General features: G+C 46.9%; 1 protein-coding gene and 1 long non-coding RNA gene across 9 annotated transcripts in view; one reads left to right on the forward strand and one right to left on the reverse strand.

Annotated features, from left to right (window-relative positions):
• The window catches only part of LOC138581031 (sulfotransferase 1B1-like), a 537,627-nt gene that overhangs the window by 432,216 nt on the left and 83,109 nt on the right, over window positions 1–22,302 (forward strand). The gene's annotated exons all lie outside the window — the stretch shown is intronic.
• LOC138581033 (uncharacterized) overlaps window positions 1–22,302 on the reverse strand; it is a 470,134-nt gene that overhangs the window by 215,214 nt on the left and 232,618 nt on the right. For 3 of the 5 annotated variants that reach the window (XR_011304407.1, XR_011304406.1, XR_011304410.1), the window contains one exon: window positions 5,478–5,802. The exons of the other annotated variants lie outside the window; for them this stretch is intronic. This is a non-coding gene — a long non-coding RNA (uncharacterized lncRNA). Of the gene's footprint in view, window positions 1–5,477; window positions 5,803–22,302 lie in introns of those variants that run through there. 5 annotated transcript variants of the gene reach the window in all.

Raw genomic sequence — 22,302 nt, forward strand, 5'->3', positions numbered from 1 at the left:
CTCATGGACATCACCACCACAGTAGCTCCCGCCTATTGGCTGTTAACTGCAAGTAGCTCTTGCCAACCTAAAGGTCGGAGACCCCTGGTCTAGAACAATTCCGGAAATTAAGAAAGCAAAAGCTTACCAGCAGTGTGAGGGAGCAGAGGCAGCGATCCACGAGATCAGATGCAGGACCAGCATCCGTTATCATATCAACGGGTTACCCTCAAAAAACTCTCCAGCAGCAGGCCACCTCCACAGCCCAACCCTGTGCAATGCATTTCTGCAACGATCTCTATGAACAACTCCCTGCAAGAATAAGACAGACTGGTCTATATACCACTGCATGCCGCATTTCCCAACTTACACGCACTAAGGCAGCAGGGCCAGTTCTTTATCACCATTTGACGGCCCCTTCATCCTCCACAGTGTGGATTACGAGGCATCTCCTCTTTTGCCGTGCAGCTAGTGCCCGTGCCAGAGCTCCTGGCTGAGCTCCCAAACTTCCCATCTCCAAACCTTGTTTTTTTAGGGTGGTGTAATTTCCCTCGTTTTTAAGCCATGCCCTCCGCCACCCAAGAACCGAAAGCCAACGTTTCAAACATCAAGAGTGGAGAGGAAGAGGCCAGAAGAGCCCCAACCCGTACCCTTATCCTTCCAGAATGATTACAATGTTACAGCCAATGTCTGGCGCAAGGAGCGTTCACCGCAAAATATATTTCCGATTATTTTTTTCCTTTCTGTAACAATGCCCCCTGACACAATGACGGCTGTTTCCCAGCAACATGCGTTACAGCAAAGTGGTGCTTGGGGAGACCAGAGATGCAGCACGGGATCGTGGTGTAGATAAAGGAAGTCGGTGTAGGGGGATCGGCAACTGGTCGGGGAAAGTGAGAAAGGAGATGAGTGTAGATGAGGGCAGCAGACGAGCCGACGCAAGGAAAGAAGAAATTAAATACTGCAGGCACAGTAAAAAAAGATTGCTGCCCTCGCCCAGTTGCGAGAAAGGAGGCATGTCTCACTCTTGAACAGAGATCACTTTGCATTAAAAAAGAGTCACAGACACGTGACATGTAACAGTACTCGTGATTGGGGAAAAATATGTTAAACAAGCCACTATTGGATTACATCCGTGCATTACAACAAGAATGTGCACTTAGTGTGTTGGGAATTGCATGGCAAAGCATTTCCAGTTGTCCCGACAACCACACTGACTGCTTCTTGGAGCCCCCTTTCTTCCCAATAGCAATTTTTTTTGGCAATAGTTTTGGGGTTTACACTGCTAAAAAGCGCCAAAACCAACTACCCCTCATGCTTAGGGGTTCGCTTGAGAACAGGTCACAGCCATCATACATCTACACACCACTTCAAGCCCTACAAGCGGACATTTGAAGTGAAGGTAGTTTAGCACTCATGAACTGCCTTCATGGCAACCTCATTACTAGTTCATACATAAGCTAGCTAGCATCCCTACATCTGCTTGTAGTATACAGGCCACATCAACAGGCTTCAAATGCTTCATAAGCATCACCTCTACCCATTCTCTTCCTCACCTTTCTCCAAAACTGTTTGTCTAATCCTGTACCCTCTTATTCGCCCTCCTTCCCTTTTCCGTTTTCTCCTCGAACTGTGGTCTGTAAATCCTTGGCAGGGGCACAATACGCCAATATTAGGACAAGCGCTGGCACCATGATTTTGCGCATTGTTGAGACATAAATCCTATTATGGGATATCCTATGGCCTTGAAGCTTTTTTTCCATCTTTTTTGCATCACTGAACTGAACTCTCACCCCCTCCCTCCCTGCCATTGCACTTTGTTTTCCTTCAGTTAAGGTATCAAGACAGGAATGAAGTTGCACTATTCAGCAGATGTTACAAACCCTGCATATCATATCTATAAGTGTGAGTGCATTTGCTAGCCTCATTTCTGTACAGATATATATTTGTGTAGAAAGACATAAAATATATTCATAAAAACATTTTACACACAAGTGCCAAATTGTACAACAATGATTTCCAGCAAAATGAGACTATGGCCCTAAAGCCCCTTTCTGGTGTGGTATTTTTGTCGGGGGAGGGTTAAGAAAATTAAGTGATTGCAAGAATATCTGAAAAAATACAAATTCAAATTAAAAAAAAGTCATAAGCTAAAAATATGCTACAGAGGAGAACAAATTAATTTAGGCAAAGTTAAAAGAAGAAATTAATTACCTTGAGGAACCAATCCTCCATTTATTAATTGTAAAATGAATGTACTTTCCATTGAGGTCCTGAAAGTAGATACAGGAAGGCGGAGGAACGGGAAAGACAAAGTGGAAAAATGTAGTCACGCTTCCATGCGTGGTGCATCAATGGGAGGGAAACTAAAGGAAAGTCAAAAGTTGCATATTCACCCAGAGTCAAAACCGTTGTGGTCTTCTATATTTTAGTCTTTTGTGCTTCAAAATGGCACGCAGAGAAAACACGAGAGAGCAATCTCTATCTACGTAAATTAGTTCTTCGGCCACCAACGCGTTGGTGGCGTATGATCGTTGCGCTTAATGTGTAGTTTGGTCTTCCTGCTGACTCCACTTTGGCACTGAGCCGGTCCTTCCTCCCAGTGTCTCGAAGCTATTTGACCCCTGCTGATTCGCGTTTTCCATCAGGGTCTCCCGCCTTGCTGAGGGTCAACAAAATCCGTCTACCCAGGTTCCTTTGCCTTCCTTAAGACATCATCACTGGTATTTTCAATGCTGACTCAAGGGACTATCATGGGGAGGTCCTTTGTTCTTCTTTTCTGTTGTGGGGGTCCTTGTTGACTCAAGCATCAATACCCTAGGACTTGATTCCTGTAAACCGCACATAGGAAAGAATCCCTTTACTTACTGGGTAATTTCGTGTTCAGTACTAATGTCTGGTTCCTGGGGTGGTCGGTTAAGCAGGAGACTCACTCTCAGGGGTCCCTTTGGCCCGGGGTTTACATTCTTGCAAAGCAAGTCTCCACTTCATTTCCTGTTGACTAACATTGAGGGTCTTCCTGCTTTGCTGTAGCTTCTTCGGGGGTTCTTGGTTCTCGAACCAACCTGCGGATCTCTTTGTGTCTTCTCTGGTACTCCCTGGGATTGTTTTAACCCACTAGAGCGGATTTTACCGCAAACAGACGCACCTTCATTTTCCCCATAAACACGGAAACCTACTGACTTTGACCCTTTGGCTCTGTTTTTCAAAGGCTAGTTCATCTTCATTTCCCCAAACCGGCTTTGTGGGTTGATGGGTCTTTAATTTGTCTTTTAGGAGAAGTGATTCAGTAGGAAATCTAGGGATGGCCATCCTATGATGAGGCCCTGTTAAGTCTAAGTTGGTGCCATGAATTGAGGTATCTTCGTATTGTATTTTGTTATTTATATAGTGCTCGCTCCCCACGTGTGTGACCTTAATGCGCTTTTTCCTTGGTTGAACGCCCTTGGTGACTGTAGTCGATGTGGTTGGAAATTCTAGGGAGTTTAGCATAGGAGATGCATGTGTGCACGTTTGCTTTTCTAGGTCTTGGGTGGCTGGCAAAGCTCGACTAAACAGCCCAAGAGAGGTCAGACACATGGGTCGGTGCCGTTGGGGTTTAGAGATAGATTGCTATTGTTGAGAGAGTCTATGTGAGGCCAGCTATACCGGTTCCTTTCGGGCGGTGGTCGATATATGCTAGTGGCAAAGGTATTGAGGTACGTCAGGTGTTTCAGTCTGGATGGCTATGTGTGCACTAGGCGTAGCAGTATTCTATAGTGCATGGAGGCTTGGCCGTGCCTGCGGCCTGTGTCCACACTAGTGTTGTGAAGACATACGTACCGTAGGCTGCAAGATTGCTCGGATGGGGCCGAAAATGTCCAGGTCTAGAATTGAGTCCTATAGCAATGGGACTAGCTTTTCATATTGTAGTAGGTATCCGCATAGATTAAGCAGAGATGGCGGCTAAACCCAGTCTAAAGGATCCTGTATAGTGTACAACAAGCCTTGGTCTCAAAATGCAGTAGGTCTCATATAGTAAACAAAGGAGGAGGCTACACCTAGATTTGAGAATCCTGCATGGTGAGCGGGGGGTGCCTAGGCTTCACAGTGCCGTAGGTATCAGACTATAGTACAGTAGGTTTTGAGTAGTCCTGTATAGTGGGAGAGAGGCCCCCACCCAACAACGCAATTCGAGTACAAGGCTAAGCACAACTGGGTTTGAGTACAAGGCTACACACAGCTGGGTTTGAGCACAAGGCTAAACACAGCTAGATCTGGGAGTCCTGTGTAGTGGGAGAGAGGCCTACACCTAACAACGAAATTCGAGTACAAGGCTAAACACAGCTGGCTTTGAGTACAAGGCTAAACACAGCTAGATTTGAGAGTCCTGTATAGTGGGAGGTAGGGGGGCAGAGGAATGTTATCACAATATTGTATAGGTGTAGGTAAGTATGCTAAGTGGCTGGGTTTCCAGTGTAGAGTAATTGCTCTACTCCCCACCCAGGCCACTCCTACCGTACTAGTCCTAGTTGTTGCTGGTTGACGGCTTGCCACTGGCTTCCCCTGCTGACACCTGCAGACACTCTCTGGAGCCGCCTCTGTTGGAGCCGCACTTTGCCTAGGGGCCCTTAGCCGCGGGGGCTGCGATGGGTATAGGGCTGCCCTAGGAGGGACTGTTAAATGAGGGGATTAGCCAATCAGGGTAGGGTGGCGGGATGGGAGGTGGGTTAGAGGCACGCAATGGGGAAGTGAGACCGGGGACAAGATGGGGCACCCAGGGCAGCATCAGGGCTGGGGGGTCACCAAATCAAGCAAATTGGGTCAAATTAGAAGACAAGGAGGCCTGAACTCACCTGAGGCGCCAAGATAGATTTGGTGACTTTTTCTGATGAATCTATTCGATGTGCAGAAACCAGGTTGCTTAATGCATTCTGGGTTAGATGACATTTGGCAGGATTTGTCATGAGATTAGAGGCTGTAAGGGCTTGTGAGATCCTTATGGATGGTGCATATGGTTTCCCTAGGTGTTGCTATATAATATCTAAATAAGCCCCAGAAAAAAAGTCAATGTGTCTTTTGATTCAGGTCCATTAGCCATAGGAAAGTGGCAGGGGCTCAGTGGGGCCCAAAAGAAAGACAGTACATTGAAGGAGCCTTTCGGTAGAGTAGCATAGTGCTTTTTCTTTATCATCGGGGTCTTAACGGTGCTTGACAATATTGTTTGTTTGTGTCTAAAGTGGAAATAAATTTGACAGTTCATGGTATTTCAATTAGATAATTGATGCAAGGTGTTCGATATGCATCAAAGGTGGAGATAGCATTCACCCTTCACAAATCTATACCGAACCACCAGGTTCCTTTGGGTGTGCCAATGATTATTATTGGGGAAGACCACTTACAGATGGAGGGCTCAAGTTGTAGCCTTTTTTCACTCTCGTTTTTAATTATTTTCCACTAGCTGTCCACGCGTTGCTGTGGCTCCTTCTGGTTAAATGGAAAAGAAAGAAAAAACAGCGCACGTTTCTAATATGTTTAATTTCACAATGCTTGTGGGTATACAATATTTTTTGTTGTTCCAACTGTAGAACATGCAACATATAATTGCCCATGTGAGAAGCAATCCGTGTCTAGATCTAATCCGCACAATTGTAAAGATTGGCCTTGACCTTTGTTGATGATGATCGTTGACGTCTTTTAGCCACTCTCAGCCTGTCGTGTTCATTCTGTTGAGAACGAAGCTGATCTGAAGCTGCAGAACACGATCGCCGTGCTCGCAACCGTGCATCCTGAAGTCTGGCTGCACGTCGCTCTGCTGCTTCCTCGGCACGTATTTGAGCCATTCTAAATCGGAAACATTGAAATGGAATGGTAAAATATTTAGTATAGCTTGTGTTGCTTTTACGTCCACCAGATGGTGATGTTTTTCTGAAAAAGCATGAAAATGTTTAGTATAGCGTGTGTTGCTTTTACGTCCAACAGATGGCGCTGTTTTTTGGGAAAAGCATGTTTTTACCTGTCACAGGTCTGACATCTATGTATGGTAGGTATATAAAAACACGCACGCATTCGAATGCAACCTTGTGTCAAAATTTCAAAGCAATCGGTGAAGAACTTTCGTAGATTTAAGATTTTGAACAAACAAACATTTACATTTTTATTTATATAGATTGTGACTCAGGTATTCTCTAGGGTCACAAGTGGTCCTGTTGACCAAGAGGGATCTGAATATTATGGAAGAAAGTCTTGACTCTCCCAGGATCTTGAGAAAACCTATCAGGGAAAATATATTAAAAACAATTGAGATATTGGTTTTCTTGGGCACCTAGGTTTTCTAGGGTGAAATTAGGTTTATTCTCTGAAGACATAAGAGTCGCGATAGTGGTGATATCTGGGTCTCTCCAATCCAACAAATGTACATGATACATTTCTGTCTTCAGTAGGGCTTTCCTACTCAGCAGTTCACTTACCCCACTGGTTCTATCATTTTAGAAAAAACCTGCAACTTTGCTTGTAGCTTATTTATTATTCCAACCATTTACCCATTTTTCGACACAGCAACCTTTAAGTGTCAGCCCAGCCCTGATGAATGTGGCCTTTATCTAGCCTGTGCCACTGAAACCGGTAGGCTTTTTGTGGCTTCTTTACCAGGAAAAAACCCAGACGAGCAGATATACATTTTTTCCTGAAACTCGTCGGGCTTCCTCATCAAATTCTCTCACTCCCCCTCAAAAAAGGTAGGAATCACCATTATCTCTAAAAAGACTCTGGTAAAATTATGAAAAAGACCAGAGCAGAAGAAATAACAAGGGAGACCTGAATTCTGAGGAAATTTTGAAAAATGAATACAAGTATCCAATAGAAATACATATATGTGTATCCTCTTTTTATACCCTGTGGATAGAGAAATCTAATAAAAATTCTTTTTTCATCTATGAAGCAGTTTTTAAAGCAATCTCAAGTACTTCACAAGAGGGCGAACCCAAACTCTGAATTAGATATTTGACTACAATATCCCCCATAGAACCGATCAACCTGAGTCCTCTATTGTGCGAATATATAAGGGTACACTCAGGCATGAGACCCTCTTTTTGGTCCTTTCGTGTCAAATGATATGTTTAAAGCATGCATAACTTGACCCACTGCAGTACCTTCAGAGTTTCTTTTACTATCAGTGAGTGACTGATCAAATAGTAGGTTTAAGTGGCATATGTATGTCCCTGGAACCCATCTTGCAATAGGTATGCCCTTTTCATAATTGGGTGCGTGGACTGCATAATGCACTAGCAGAACCTGTGTATCATTTACAATGGTGATCACAATAGCATTGCCTGTAACCTTGCTCCTAATGGTCTGAAACAATTCAATGAACTATTAACAGTAATAAAACCAAACCAGGTTGGCGGCAACCATTTCTCGGAAGACTGACAGAGGTCAACATGTCCCAGGTAGAGCTGTACACATCGGATCGAAGTATACCCTGTTTTGCACAGTCAGATGCGGGGCTGTATGTAGGTTCACAGTGTGAACATGAGAAGAGCTTTTTGGTGCTGTGTAGTGTGGAGTGCAAAGTGCCCCAGCCCCATCTCATTTACAGCACAAAGGCATGGACTGTTCACATTGTTGTGGTTGGCTACGAGAACCAGAAAGCGCCAAGGGCACATAGTCATGTGAGCCATCCGGGAACCCCTACATTCCCCCAGCCTGTTTTCTTCACAAACAGCATCTTTATAAACCATGTCAGCTGAGATCGGATGTTGCCGTAGGACCGGTGTTGCAGTGAAGTAACTGCAAGGGATCAGGGTCAGATTGATTTGTATGTGAAGTGTGTATTAACAATATTCCACCTCGAGGGCGGGCCAGGGCGCCGCAAGGTTAGGCGGTGTCCTTGTGGTAGAATGCTGGGGATGCCGGCATTCAGTGGGAAGGGCCATGTCATGGACGCCCACAGCCTGGATGCGAGGTGGCGCCGGCGCAATTCCAAATCACACGGCAGGCATTGGTCTGGTAGCATTGACTGGTGCACAGGGAGTCATGCACTGCTTTTATTAACATGATGACAGCCATCCCACTGGTCACTCTACACATGATACTCCACGAGCCCAGGAGGGGCTTAAGTCACAACATCCCATGCAGAGGGTAAATGTTGAACAACATGACTTTACACTGGGTACACTTGTAAATGCATTCTGATTGGAAATGAATGGGTCTGTTACGTTTCCACGCTTACGCAGTGAAATCAGCCTAAAGCGCTGCATAATGGTTCTTTGAGCTGCTTTTCGCCTTCCAACACAGCGCCTGTCCTTCGGCATTGGAAATTGCCATGGCAACATTGGAGACCTCTGTATACTAGATCTCGCTACTCTGTTCCTGCAGTTCCCAGAGCAGTGGCTGCGCACGCTCGTACGCCCTTTCGGATTTAATACCGAACTCAACCGGAAGCTAATTGCTTCTGATTGAAGTTGCGTTACTGCTTTAGTTCCTTGCTTCCTTGTGTTCTTAACCCCTCTTTTCTTGACCCCGTTTCTGCTGCCTTGACTTGCCTTAAAGATTACCCCTTCCGGACTCCTCTTTGCTTGCTGATTTGGAGACCTCGCTGCCTGTCTAACGCCAACCCACTGCACCGTACCTGGACTGCCTTTGCTTACTGTTTGGAAACCTTGCTGCCCGCAACATACCGAACTTCTTTTCCTTACCAGACTGCTTCACAACACCGTCCAGAGTCAGTGCACGGACTAGGGACGCGTATCTGGTATACGTGCACCTTCCTGGTCATTCAGGCGTCCTCGTACCTTCGGGAATCAAGTCCCACTAACATTTCCTATTCCTTCCACGTACATTTCCTGGGTTGGAACACCTGGACCCTTATGCTCCCCCCTGGTCTCCGGCTGTACGCATTTGCTGGTGAGACTCCTATTCTCCCAGTAATTCCATGTTGCCTATGTTCTCTCCCTATTAGCTAATTTACTGTTTTGTTACTCTAGTCATTCCAGACCTCCCAGGAGACTCCCTGGCCTACCTCCACTCACCGTGAACCTAGACCGATAGCACCCGAGTAGGAGAGTCACTCCTCAGTAAAGTGGTTAGCCACGCTCTTCTACTGAGCACGCCTTACTGTATGTTGCATGCTCATCCAGCTAACTGCTGTTCCTTTCTGTTCCTACAGCTGGCGTTGTTCGTGGTGCTTCTGCCCTACCCTTCCAATTAATTAACCCATCTTTTAGTATACATACCTAACAGAGGGGTGCATTGATAGGAAGAACTCCCTCCTAGTGAGGAGACCTGAACCAACGGTCTGGGTTCCATCCCAGATCCAGGGTTAGGGTTCGGTTATCCGGGGTCTACCTAGATTGAAGAGTGTCGGGTGAGATACAAATCTGGTGAGGTGCAGTAGGTTGTGCTTGATAAGACACAACAGGGTCACAGGACATCAAACACACAACACACACATTTAAAAACCCAGCCATCGGCACTGGGAACTGCATACTTTATTAGTCCAGGATGGGTGGTACATGTCGGCCATGTGCGTCTACTGGGTCCATATTAGGCGTTTTGGAACTGACGGAAACACAGCTTTTGCTGGGTCCTCTTTAAGCACGTGATCATGCGGGCCCCCAATGTATTACTTCGGCCATTTAATCATATGGTGCAGAAAGAATTCTAGCTTTACTTAGCACATGGATAGTTGTTCTTTTGTAGTTCAATGCCTGAGAGAGCTCCCTGTACTTCTGGCAACCGGGAAAGCTGCACCCAGGTATGCCGCGGGCCACAATGGCTGTGGTTCATTGGTGGTGGGAGGGAGTGGTGGTGCTTGTAGTCCCCCCCCCCATTTGGGAGGTTTATTTCTATCCGGCAACACGCCTCTTCCCCGCTTACCTTAGTGCAACCGAGGCCACACCTCACCTTCTCTCCCCAGGCACTTCACTTAATGCAGCTGCCTGCCCCTTTCTCTCCCCCCAGGAGGGAACTTCATTTCTGTCCTTGCAGTGACATAACCTGGGCATTTGTCCATTATCATACCAATATACATTACTCTTGCTCATTCATCTCAGCCCCATTCTTCTCCCCATCAGTAAGGTGCAACATGAGATGTCTTTTTGGCATAAAAGGCAGCAGATTTATTTACACACATAATAGAAAACACGGCAAGCAATTGTGAAAATAGTTCCAAAGGTGTGGTGACTGCTCCGTGTCCAAAAACCTGCTTCCCCTTTTCCCAACCAAGTCCGAAGTAGGCCCAACTCTCCCAATCCTTCGTGCCTGAGACCAGCATGCCCCTGCAGGTGTTCCTGGGCTGGAAGAGTGTCTTTTGTTCGGGGGAAGCTGAGCCCTCATTGCTGCCACCAGGCGACCCCGTGGCTTAGGCTCCCAAAACACGCTGGTCCGAGAAGAGCAAAGACTCTGCCGACTGTGCAATGGCTCACTTGGAGTCTGTCTCTTGTCACTACGTTTGCCTCGTTTGTACACTGTTTGGGCATTTGGAGCCTCGTGTGTTTTATGAAATACGGGACGTGGCTTTAAAGTAAGAAAAAAGAAAGAGGAAGAATAAGAACACGTGTTTTTATCGTCCGGATGGTTTCTGAAGAGTAAGAACTTGACCTAGGGGCCATATTCAAGCCAGAACCTGTTCCGCGTCGCACTATCTTTGGGCAACTCATTTGGACACCTTATCTTTTAAGTGTGGTTCTACTCTAAATCCATTGAAAGGATTATCATTATAGGCAGCTGAAACACGGCTAATGTGACTGTACTATTGACAGCTTTGGATCCTTGGAATACGATTAATTGCAAGATTGCATTAAGGATCAAGTTTAGATCCATACCCACCAGGATTGGAGGGGACGTTTTACTCCAGAATTTCAAGAAGAGCTACCCCTGATGAATGTCAGACATCTAAAAGTCAACAGACAGAAACATGTTGGGTTATTATTAGTATGCAACAGATGATTTATATACTAATGTTTGTATGTCAAACGTTGTTTTAATGTTGTATGTTTTTTTCATTTTATATTTGATATTGTGTATGTAATTGTCCCGTTTATTGAGAACCTGGTTTTAGGGTTATTCTTCAATCTGTGTATGATTTAACAGTCTTTTAAATGATATTGATTTTTCTACAATAAAATAATGGTTTTTTACTGATGTAGTCCTTGTTTGTGACACCTTCTGTTTTCCCATTCAAATGTGATTTTTGAACTGTTTTCTTCTATACTATATATTCTTGTCACTAGTCGCCACAACACCGCCTCGCCGTCCTGTGACATCAATGGCCAGGCCTCGCCGTAGCTGTCCCTTATGCAGGGTGGGTGGGTGGAAAACTAAAAAATCCTTCTTGTCGTCGGCGGGCGTCCTTCTGCTGCAGGCTGTAGTTTGTGCAGCCAGTGCCCGCTGCTTATATGGGACTTGGCTCGCCCCTTTCTTTTGTTGCCCCTTTGCAGGCTTTCTCAGCGCCTTTGGCACATTTGGGCTTATCCCTCCCCCTTACCCAGGGAAGAGGGAGGAGGAGGAGGACCCTGCCCCGGTTATCGGGGTGCCTCCTCCATCTTTTTCTCTCTTTTCCGTCGTTACCTTCACTCTGCTCTCATTCCCCCTGGCGCGAGCGTTGTGAGCCCGGCACTGGGTGCCTGATGCAGCAGAGGCTCCTTCATTTCTTCTGTTTCTCCCCAGGCGGGATGTACCTTTCATTCGCGGCAGGGGTGGCTGCATCGTCCCTTACTTGGTTGTAGAGACGCTTCAGGCTCTCCGTCAGTGCCAGCTGTTATGAGATGGGACCTCACCAAGCACGGGCGACGGTCTTTGGGGAAGATCTGACGTTTTTCTTTTTCTTCATCAGCATGCACTAGGGACTCCGAAGCAGGACCTCGTTGTGCAGACCGGTGGTTGTCGAGCAAGACCGACCAGCCAACGCACACCGCAAGGAGGGGCACTTGTAGTGGCGTGCTCCAGCACGGCTGGCTGGCACACCGTGTCTGAAAAACCTCATCGCCAGTTGTTGGGTTGCTGGGGGACTGGCACCAGTATAGATGCGCCTGGGCACGGCCCAGTTTAGGACCCTTTTCCTGGCCACGGGGTAGTATGCCAGGCGCTACAATGATAGGCGGTATCCTCGTGGTACAATGCCAGGGAGATTTTCATTCAGTGGGCAGGGCCATTTCGTGGAGGCCCACAGCCTGTGAGGCGGCGCTGGCGCAGCACCATATAACACACGGCACGCAGGATTTTTGTGCTATTGACTGGTGCACGGGAAGCCATGCACTTCTTTTATTAACATGAAAGCAATCCTACGTGTCACTCTACATGTGATACTGCACGAGTCCAGGAGGTGCTTAGGTCACAATACTTGGACACCCGGAACCAGCTCTCACTGCTTTCACCCTCCCCTCATTTTATACCTGGGGTCCGCTCCCAAACACGGCTATTCCATGGAGGAAACAGACAAGTTCTTGTGCATGAACTTCACCGCTAGAGCAGGGGCCAGCACTGGAGTGCGTTACTGAGTACAGACCAATGTGACTCTACATTCACCATTTGACGTCGGCACAGCAGACTTTGGTAGAACCACGGAGTTCTCTACTGGAACTCTGTAGAACATTCAGAAGCGTGTCCACAAAAGGTCAAATGCATACCAAATCGACTACAAGGTCTCTGTGTGGACAACACAGAATAAACACAAGGGAGGACTTTGGCAGAATACTCCCGAATTAAAGTAGTTCCCGAGGCTGTGTCGTTAATTGCTTTCCCATTTAGGCTTTTGAGGTTACGAAACAAGGTAATTTACCAATTTCATCAGTGTCATAAACCGATCTTCAAATAATCGGTTGTACAAGAAACAAGCTGCGGGTCTACTGGATGGCATGATTTAATAGGGATAATAAACAGATTAGCTTACCTGTAGCCCAACCCGGGCCAGGAAAGTAGCACAAATATAGCCCAACTCCCTCTGGTTTTGAACAGAAAGATCACTACGCGGCCCCAGCTTTGAAAGTGACAGACATGTGACATGGTACAGTACTCCTGATTGGCAGAGAATTTGTTAAACAAACCAAAACCACTATTTGATAACATGAGCATAATTGAACAAGAAATAACATTTAGTGTGTTAGCAGAAAATTCCACAGCATTTCCAGTTGTCATGCCAACCACGAAGTTCATTTTCTGGAACCCCTTTACTCTCACTCTTCTCTGTAACAATGGTGTTGGTGATATTTTGGTGACTGTGCCAGCAGAGGCGGATATAACGGTCGCCAGGCAGACCAATGGCGACCGGGCCCCTGTGCTATGCCCCGCCCCTTCCATACAGCACAGGGCCCTTTCTGCTGTGACGTCACTCTAGTCCAGCTCCTAACAAGCTGGGATAGCAACGCGCTTTAAAAAGGTCGCCTTGCAAAAGGGCGTGGGCAGGTGCCCGCTGCTCCGTGTGTGTCCTCTTCTTTCCCAAAACTATAAGCCGTGTGTTAGCAAAAAGGTCACCATGAAGAGTGAGAGAATGAGAGTTCAGAGTGAATGGGCAGGCTAGGAACCGCTCCCTGGACGTGTTCTCTCTGATCAAACTTCTGGTTGCAGAAATATTTAAAGGGCTGTGATTCGCTGCTGCTTCGGCGTTTCCTTTTATAGAGAGTTCCTCACGGAATGTGTATTGTTGTATCTGTGGCTCAGCTCTGCAGTTTTATAGACTATTGCCTGACTGTCAGCAGGGTCCTGTTTCTCTGAGGCACTATTATAAGTGTGGCAATCTGTTAGCTGGATGATTTGCTCAATGTGTGTCTGTGTGTGCTGTATCTATTTTGCTTGTGTTATTTATCAGTGCATTTTTCCATGTCGCATTCCCTTTTCTGTTATATGTAGGCTCAAGGCCGCAACTGTACTACACAGCCTTTTATCATCTTTTGGAAAAGAAACAAATTAATAAACTAATAGATACAGCATCTGGTCCTGCGGCGATCACAGCAGCTCATCACACTGTTGTCACAAACATCAATTATCTTCTTGTTTGTTTTTTAACACCGTCCAAGTTGATCTGTTTTGCATCTAAAGTACACGCAGATAGAAAATACTGTAAAGGGTCTGTAATTCCATACTCTACAGTACACCCTTATACATATCCGAGGTTATCCCTCTCCAACCCGTGCAGCAAAAGCTTAACACTATGCAATTCTGCCGTTTTGCAATGCATGGCTGCAGCAACTTCCGCACAAACAGAATGACATCACCTTTCTGCTACAAGGACGCGCATGTTCTCTAGGTTTAGAATATTTAGCATTGATAGCAAAGCCTGCTGAGGAGGCCCAGCTGTTTCCACTTAGTCAGACCCCTAGGTAACTGTAATGAAGACAACTTAATAAAAAATAGCTTTTGTCCCTAAAGTTTGCCATTGTGCACTTGTGAGCACAAGTAACTCCGCCCACCCAAAGCTCCGCCTCCATGACCCGCCCACCAAGGGCCCTGTGTCAGGTGCTGCCCACGGGGCCCTTTGCCTTAAATCTGCCACTGTGTGCCAGCAATAATGCACCAAAACCAAAAATGGCAGAAGCATTCCTGGGAAGGAACCTGTACAGGATCACAAAGAGGAAAAATGGGGAGCCAGTTTGAGGGTGCGGACAAAGTGTTACATAGAGCATGGAGAAAAAAAACAAGCAAACATATATGTTTATAGGAAACACGTAACTTGCATAGGTCACATTTAACTTTGGGTAACAAGTACTTCAAACTAAGTTGGAGTACTATAAAAAAAATTAACAATTATATTTATTTTCACGCCACTGGAGGGAGTGATGGGGTCAGGTTGGAAGGAGGGGAGTGTGTGCAGCGGGATTCCCTCTTTCGCATGAAGTTCAAGGCAAGCTTTGAAGAGATCCACTGCAGACTGGCTTTGATTGTGATGGGCGGCTGGTTTTAGTGGAGTGGGGTGAGTAGGGAGAAAGAACTTAAGTGAGAGAAGGGACAGGGGCAAGATTGTGATGTACAGTACAACGGATAAGTGTACGGAAGGAAATGGAGTAGCCCGGTTTGGAGCTGGTCGGTTCCCTGGGTGGTACGGGGATGATTCTGAAGGCTCCTGACGACTGGATCTCGAGAAAGTGTAGAGCAAATCATCAAGGATGCAGCCAAAGACCTAGCACCCTTCATCTCGAAACTTATCAACGCCTCCTTCAACATGAGTACAGTACCCACCAACCTTAAAGAATCCTGGGTTCTGCCCCTACTAAAAAAACAGACACTCGACCCAGCTATCCCCACTAACTACAGGCCCATTACCACGGTCCCATTTCTCCTTAAAATCATCGACAGAGTAGCCTACCTCCAAATTCAAAACTATTTGGAGACACACCAACTACTAGGTTCACGGCAATCTGGCTTCAGACCACTGCATGGTACTGAAACGGCCCTTATTGACCTCAAGACACAAATCGACGAGCTGAAGGATAAAGGCAACACAGCTATGCTCCTCCTCCTTGACCTATCAGCGGCCTTTGACCTGGTGGATCATGCAGTATTATGCAACCACTTAGCGTCCGCCGCTCACTTCTCAAGTGAAGCTATAGCATGGGTACAATCCTTCCTAGCTAACCGTACGATGAGAGTGTTCTCCCCTGTAGCGGCAGCGGACCCTATCCAGATCACTTGTGGTGTACCACAAGGCTCATGTGTCTCCCCGACAATGTACAATATCTTTACTAAGCCTCTCTTCGACAAACTTGACAAATTAGGGGTAACCTACACGAATTATGCGGACGACACGCAGATTCTCATACCACTATCAGGCAACTTTGTCGAAGACACAGCTCTAGTAAACAAAATTTACCTCCTCATTCAGGCATGGATGGCTTCCCACGGCCTCTGTCTAAATGACGACAAAACTGAGATATTGATCCTGGGTTCCGACTCCAACCTTAAAAAACGGAGTCCCAACTATCGCAATTTCAACATAGATGGTAACACAATCAAGGTGGCTACGGAGGTAAAAACTCTAGGCTTTTACCTCGATTCCACCTTATCGCTTAAAAAACAAGTCAACACCCTGGCATCCTCCACAGCGTACACCTGCCAATTAATCAGGACCTGCAGACCTTACCTCTCTAAATCTAACTGCATCATGCTAGCCAATGCATTAGTAATGTCCAAATTGGACTACTGCAATGCCCTCTATGCAGGTGCCAGCAAATCCGTCATAAATAAAATGCAAATTTTCCAAAATAACGCTCTTAGAGCAGCCCTTGACATACCCCGTAGAGCACATATCTCTAACGTTAGGAAAGACCACCACTGGCTCAAAATCAGCGACAGAGTCCTGCTTAAGACACTATCGCTTACCCACAAAGGGCTTAACAAAAGAGCACCCCCCTACATCTCAGCCAGACTGACCAGAAAATCATCCAGTCACCACACTAGGGCTACCAACCACTATCTGCTTGAAACTCCCAGATTCAGACGATCCAAAGCGGGAGGAGCAAGCTTCCCCGTCAGAGCTGCCCAGGCCTGGAACACATTGCCCATTCCACTGAGAGCTAACCTACCCTACTCTAACTTCAGATGCAAGGTAAAAAATTGGCTCTGGTCCAACGACAACTAATTCCCGCGGCACCCTATGGCCACGACACCCTTGTAACTCAGGCTAAAATAATTCTGCCCTCTCACTTCTACCTGTATACTTTCCCATTACAGTAACATGCTACTTTTTTTTCCCAACCGTTGTCATTGACATGTATGTACCGCATTACCGTATGTACCGCATTGACATGTTTTTATACCTTGTATGTAACCTAAGCTTAAGTAATCTTGTAACTGCTGCGCCCGGCTACCCCTGGGTTTTGTGTGCATTATCAAATAATAAACATAAACATAAACATAAACATAGAGACTGGTTGTTCACACCAGTCCATGGGTTGAAGTTCTACAGAGGGCGTTCGCAGATTAGGTAGTCCAGCAGTGCTTCACCTGGGCAAATGCAGGAAGTCGTCCAGGGATCTTCAGTTACCTGCTCTTCTACACCGGATACTTGGCTCCAACGCTGATCTAATTAAATAATTAAATCACTGCAGAAGTCCTCTTCTTATCCTAAATCCTGGATGGAAGCAAGTTCAAGCACACCAATGGGAAGGATCTGCACCATTTAAACAACTAGCAGTGGTCCAATTAGGGACCACTGTGGGTTTCACTCATGCACAACACCCAGACTCTCTGGCAACACAGATGTGGAATGGGACAGTCCCACCCACTTCCTGGGTCCACGCTCAAATGACATGCACTAGCACGCGAAAACAGCAGCTTTCCCAGAAGAATGCATGACCCTATAAGGGATTTCCTGACCTGAGAAGGCAGGAAGGCCAAAAAACAATATGGTCAAAGAACAAGCGAAAAATCTCATGGCATGGGAACATCTAGTTTGAAGGGTTCAGGTTCAAGTGGCTAGAGGGAGATGGGGAAGAGAGTGAGTGAGGTAGAAGTTAGACTGAGTTGTGGCTGATGGCTGTCCGAGAATTGGAGGAGAAGCTTAAATAAAGGAGGAAGGGAGCATAGCCAAGGTGCATGTTGGAGGATAGAAGAAATAGGCAAGTGTGGATAGTGAAAGAAGGATGCAGTCCAAGAGAGAAAGGGTAGGTAGGTGAGTGGAAAATGAAGGGGAAGTTTGACTGAGAAGGAGAAGGTGTAAGTTCGGAGTTGGGGCTATAATGGGGCTATATGTGTCATGAATTGGCGATATAGACCCTTCTGGTCTGCCTGGTCCCTCAGTCAATAGCCACTACTCCGTTCACCTTCAACATGGCCGACGCCATGTCTTTGGTGCGGTCTAGTCTTCTGTGTGGATCACATGCTCCCTTGAAAACAGACATGCCTGCGCCTCCGCGCGTCTCAATGCTTGGCTTGCCTGCTCCTCGCCCGGCAAGTTGTGTTCTAATACCTAGCCCTCTTTTCTTCACGAATCCTGGTAACCATCCATCCTTCCTGGTCCCCTCTTCCTATTCCTTACGCATGCTCTATTCGGAACCTAGTTGCCCTGTCTTCCTTATCCTGGTCTGGTCCTGGACCCTTCCTGGAACATTGAACGTAATTTGAGCCCCGGCGCCGCCGCGACCGGGAGTCACTGACCTGCGCGCTTACCGAAGCCCAGCAGACTGGATTCAGAAGATTCTAGAGCTTACCTTTATAAGGCATGCTCGTCCAGGAAGAAGAAACCTGCGAACTCAAAGAAGAAATCCACAAGAAGCAAACCGGTGAGTCGCGAATCCGAGGACTCGGATTCTGACAATATGTAGCCAAAAGACAGTTAATAGGCTCAAAACAGGGATGTTCTCTGGTCATCTGAGGTAACAGAAGCTCTGCAGTGAATGGAGAGTGCCTGCGTTGAAGGTTGCGGCGCAGGAGTCAGGGAACTGGTGAACACAGCAAAGTCCTGGCATGAGCTGTGATGAATCTAGTGATATCCTCACCTCTTTTCCTGAGGAGGCCTCTCCCTATATGGCCGGGGGACGGCAGCCACTACCTGATCCTAACCCATCAGGAAACCTGAGTGTCTCACTGACTAGTCACCGGGGATATGTCATCCAGGTGGCCAGGACATGGCCATCGCTATTGGATCCAGTTCCTAGGGGTGGACTAGTGAGGGAGGATCAGATGGATGAGGTGCCCTCAGGGAGTGGAGGTGGGACACCGAAGGTTGAAACGCGGTATCCCCTTCCTTATGCTACCTTTTCCCCATCCTACCGCGTAGGATATGTAGACGCTCTATCCCCCGGCTACCTTTTCAACATGAACACTTTCTCACACCATGTGTGAAAGACAATGGACTAACACCAGAGCCGTTTACCTGTCGTGTCCCAACACAAGGGTCGGCAGAGTCAGGCAATTGCTGATAACTAAAAAACACCTGAGTGCCTTTTCCCTTCACCATAGGGATAAAAGGCAGAGTATAAAAGCACACTTTGAGCAAGGCAAAACGCATAAAGAAAGCAGCTATTCCATGGCGGCAGTTCAAAGAGAAGGAGAAAGGCGGTGAGAACTGAAGGGACGACAAGTAGGGAAGTGCCATTGCCCTTTTCGACCCAGACCCTTGAAGCCTCTGTGAAATTAATCATGACCGTAAACTACAGCTAGCGTGTGGTGTAACAGATGTCAACAGTGCACAAGGCCCTGCCACTCTGATAACCAAAGCGGGAGAGGCGCTTTCTACCGTGGTACCATCCTTGACTCCAGAGACCAGAAACACCAAGCGGTTCATCTCAGCTGGTGAGTCGGAGGGGGAACGGATAGTAAGCCGAACTGTGATGAGCAAAGGTTGCAAATGCCAACATGATATGAATTGAAAGAACTTATGAACAAAGAACTTGTGTGTTACTGAACTTTTAAAGCCCAAGGAAAGACCAGCTGCAGAGTGGTCCGGTGCCACGCGGGCACTCATTTGAAAGACTCTGGCTGGTCCCCTTTTGTTGAAACTACCAATATCAGAAGGCCCTAGGAGAACCCGACGTAAGAGGTCAAATTGTTCATACAATAATGGTCCAGCCGACTGCGTTCAAGCAGAAGATTGAGTCAGAAGTTCACCACATCACTTCGCTGTATTGTGTCTGCACACTGAATATGTGTTGACCCTTGCAGTTGGTTCCATGCACAGATTTGACACTTAGCAAGGTCATGGGTGTTATTGGATGCAGAAGATAAAATGTGCACCCCAGTCATCGAAGGATCTTATTTCACTTCCCTCTATAAGCACCTCCACTGCAAGCCCTGAATTTCACTCCTGCAGAGGCTAGAGAAGGTGTGCAAACATTAGTTAGCAGATCGCCTGCTATGGAAACAAGTGCAGGTCTGGCCAAGGAAAGAGGAAGTGCAAGCCCGTAATGGACTCAGCAAACACCCAGACTGACTCAGGTCTCCAAATACCAGCAATGAAGACTCTGTAATTAAAATGTTCTTCACAAAGTTCAGGTGCTGTTAATGATCATTTCCAACTCATCAAATGTTCTATAACGTATTTATTCAATATATATTCGACAACTGCCTACAATGGTTACAATGCCGATGAAAGGATTGAGGAGATTATGTTATCTTGTAATTTTAATCGTGCCTACTGCTATAGTTCTTTGCATGTCAGAGCCAAAGTAGGAATCTGATAAAACATTCAGTAATGGTAGGGAGGAGCAAAGTCGGGTAGATGGTTGGGAGGGATAGATAAGGTACTCAGGAAGGTATGAGAAGGAAAACTGGGAACAGCTATGTGCACAATTGGACCAAATATATTGTGGGACTCCACTGTATTCTATGGGGCTCAGCGTCAAAAGGAGAGATACCTGGAGAAGAGGTGTTTGCTGCACCAGCGGGTATTTCTGGAATGTACTCACTGCCTGGTGAAGCCATGCCCAAGCGTGTTGAAGGCATGCCCAAGAAAACACAGTTTACTAAGCCCTTCTACTTGCTTCCCTTGGGGCCCCCAACAACATTTGACATGTCAGAAATCCAAATTTTCCATGAAAAGCCAGCAAAAAACCCTCACTTTTTTGGGTTTCCTCATTTATTTAGGCCATGGTTACCAAAATCGCATGCTTGTGTGCAAAGTGTCTGAGAACCCCAAACCTGTATGTCTTAACCGTTGTCAGTCTTCTGAGCCTTCCACAGTGTCATGGTGAGCAGAGTCATGTAGCAATCATGCCCAAGAAAACACAGCATGCAAAGCCCTTCTCTTCACTCCCCTGAGCCCCGAACGGCCAGGTTCTATAGATGGGGAAAGCTAGAAGGAAACATGAGCACATTTAACTGAGGTTGGGATTACAATCACAGCTTCCTTGGGATTGGGAGCAGACGCCCCAGTCCGGCCTTCTTGGAGGTTCCGGAGTCCTGCTAGGGCTTTTAAGGTTATAGTTCTAATGGTGTATGAGACCAGAATCCTCTTTGAGGCTGAGAATTTATGTGTCACAGGTTTCCCCCCTTCTCACCTGTCTATGTTGCCTGATGTCCTCTTTAGACGGAGTCTTCTTTCGTATGGTTCGGGACTTAAATAAGCCTGCTCGGCCGTCCTCGGCTTCCAGATTACACTCAGCTTCGATGTCCAGGATCACGGGAAACTCCAGGAGTATTCAAGAAGGTGTTGGGGGCACACGGAAGCGGCACAGGGATTCCGGGAAGTGGGAAAGAGGGAAGAAGTCGGGAGAAGGGAATCCAGGGGCCAGGGGATAGCAAGTAACATTAGAGAAGGTTCGGAGCACACCTCCGATCACAGCTAGTAGCAGCGTTGAGACTCGCAGGGCCGCGGGGGTGTGGCTTCTTTATAGAGGACGCTGCGTAGAACATGAAGACTGGCGAGCAGCGTTCTGAGCTTGCCGCCATGTTGGTAGTATTATGGAGTGTAAGGCCCGACGTGTCAGGGACCAGGAGGCCCAGAAGGGGCGAGTTCGATGGTTCATGACATTATGTGAGTTAATTTACATAATCCCACTTTTGACTAGCCTTCTCACCCTGGGCTGCAGTTACTGTGTCCAGTTAATAGATTAGATTTCCTAGTCTTCCTGTCTGGTTTTTCTTTTTTTTTTTATGTGTTTAGGGGCTGTCCACATGCTGTTTTATGGCAGCTTGAAAGGCACTTGAAAATGTATACATTTAAAGCAAAACATTATAATGAAACCTCAACATAATAAAATGTGACTAATCCAGCTAGTATAAAAGGAAACCAACATCATATTCTCCCCCCTCCTCTCTTGAAGGAGTGAATGAGTACTGTGAGAAATCTGAGGGTGTCCTCACTCATACTCCCCCTGGATCCTCTTTTCAGGTGGCCAGGGAAAGGCCATCGCTTTTGGATTCTGACCCTGGGGGTGGAGAAGCAAGGGAGGATCACCTCGGTGGAGGGTCCTTGGTGATTGGGAGTGGGGTACCCACAAGCGAGACATGGTATCCACCTTTTCCCCTCTGAAAACCAACTTAACCCTCCCTCGGCCTTTATGGGCCACTTTAAGACCTCTCTCCTCATATGACTTATTGCCGTACTGTGACGAGCAAGAGGCAACTAGGAGAAGTGAACACCAAAGGGTATTTTCACCACTCGGGTACTGAGACTAGGAAGAAGACTGCGCAGGAGTACCATTGGGAAAGTCAGGCATGTACCACAAATAGGTTTCATAAAGGTCAGGCAATTGGACTTACTGGTCCACACATCTGGACCCTTAATATTCCTAGGGAGTATAAGAGGTGGGGCTGCTCACCAGCGAGAGAGCCCTGCGTGAGAGCCGGGGAAAGGTTGGGACCCAGAGCGGGCTGGAAAAAAGAGCAGGAGAACCTGTCGCGTGGTGCAGCGGCAGAGGTGAGCACTCTGAAGCAGAGAAGGCAGGGTAGCAGCATGGGCTGTGGCAGACCGAG

Source organism: Ambystoma mexicanum, chromosome 3p (genome assembly GCF_040938575.1).
Source record: "Ambystoma mexicanum isolate Mex_15411 chromosome 3p, UKY_AmexF1_1, whole genome shotgun sequence".
Classification (NCBI taxonomy): Eukaryota; Metazoa; Chordata; class Amphibia; order Caudata; family Ambystomatidae; genus Ambystoma; species Ambystoma mexicanum.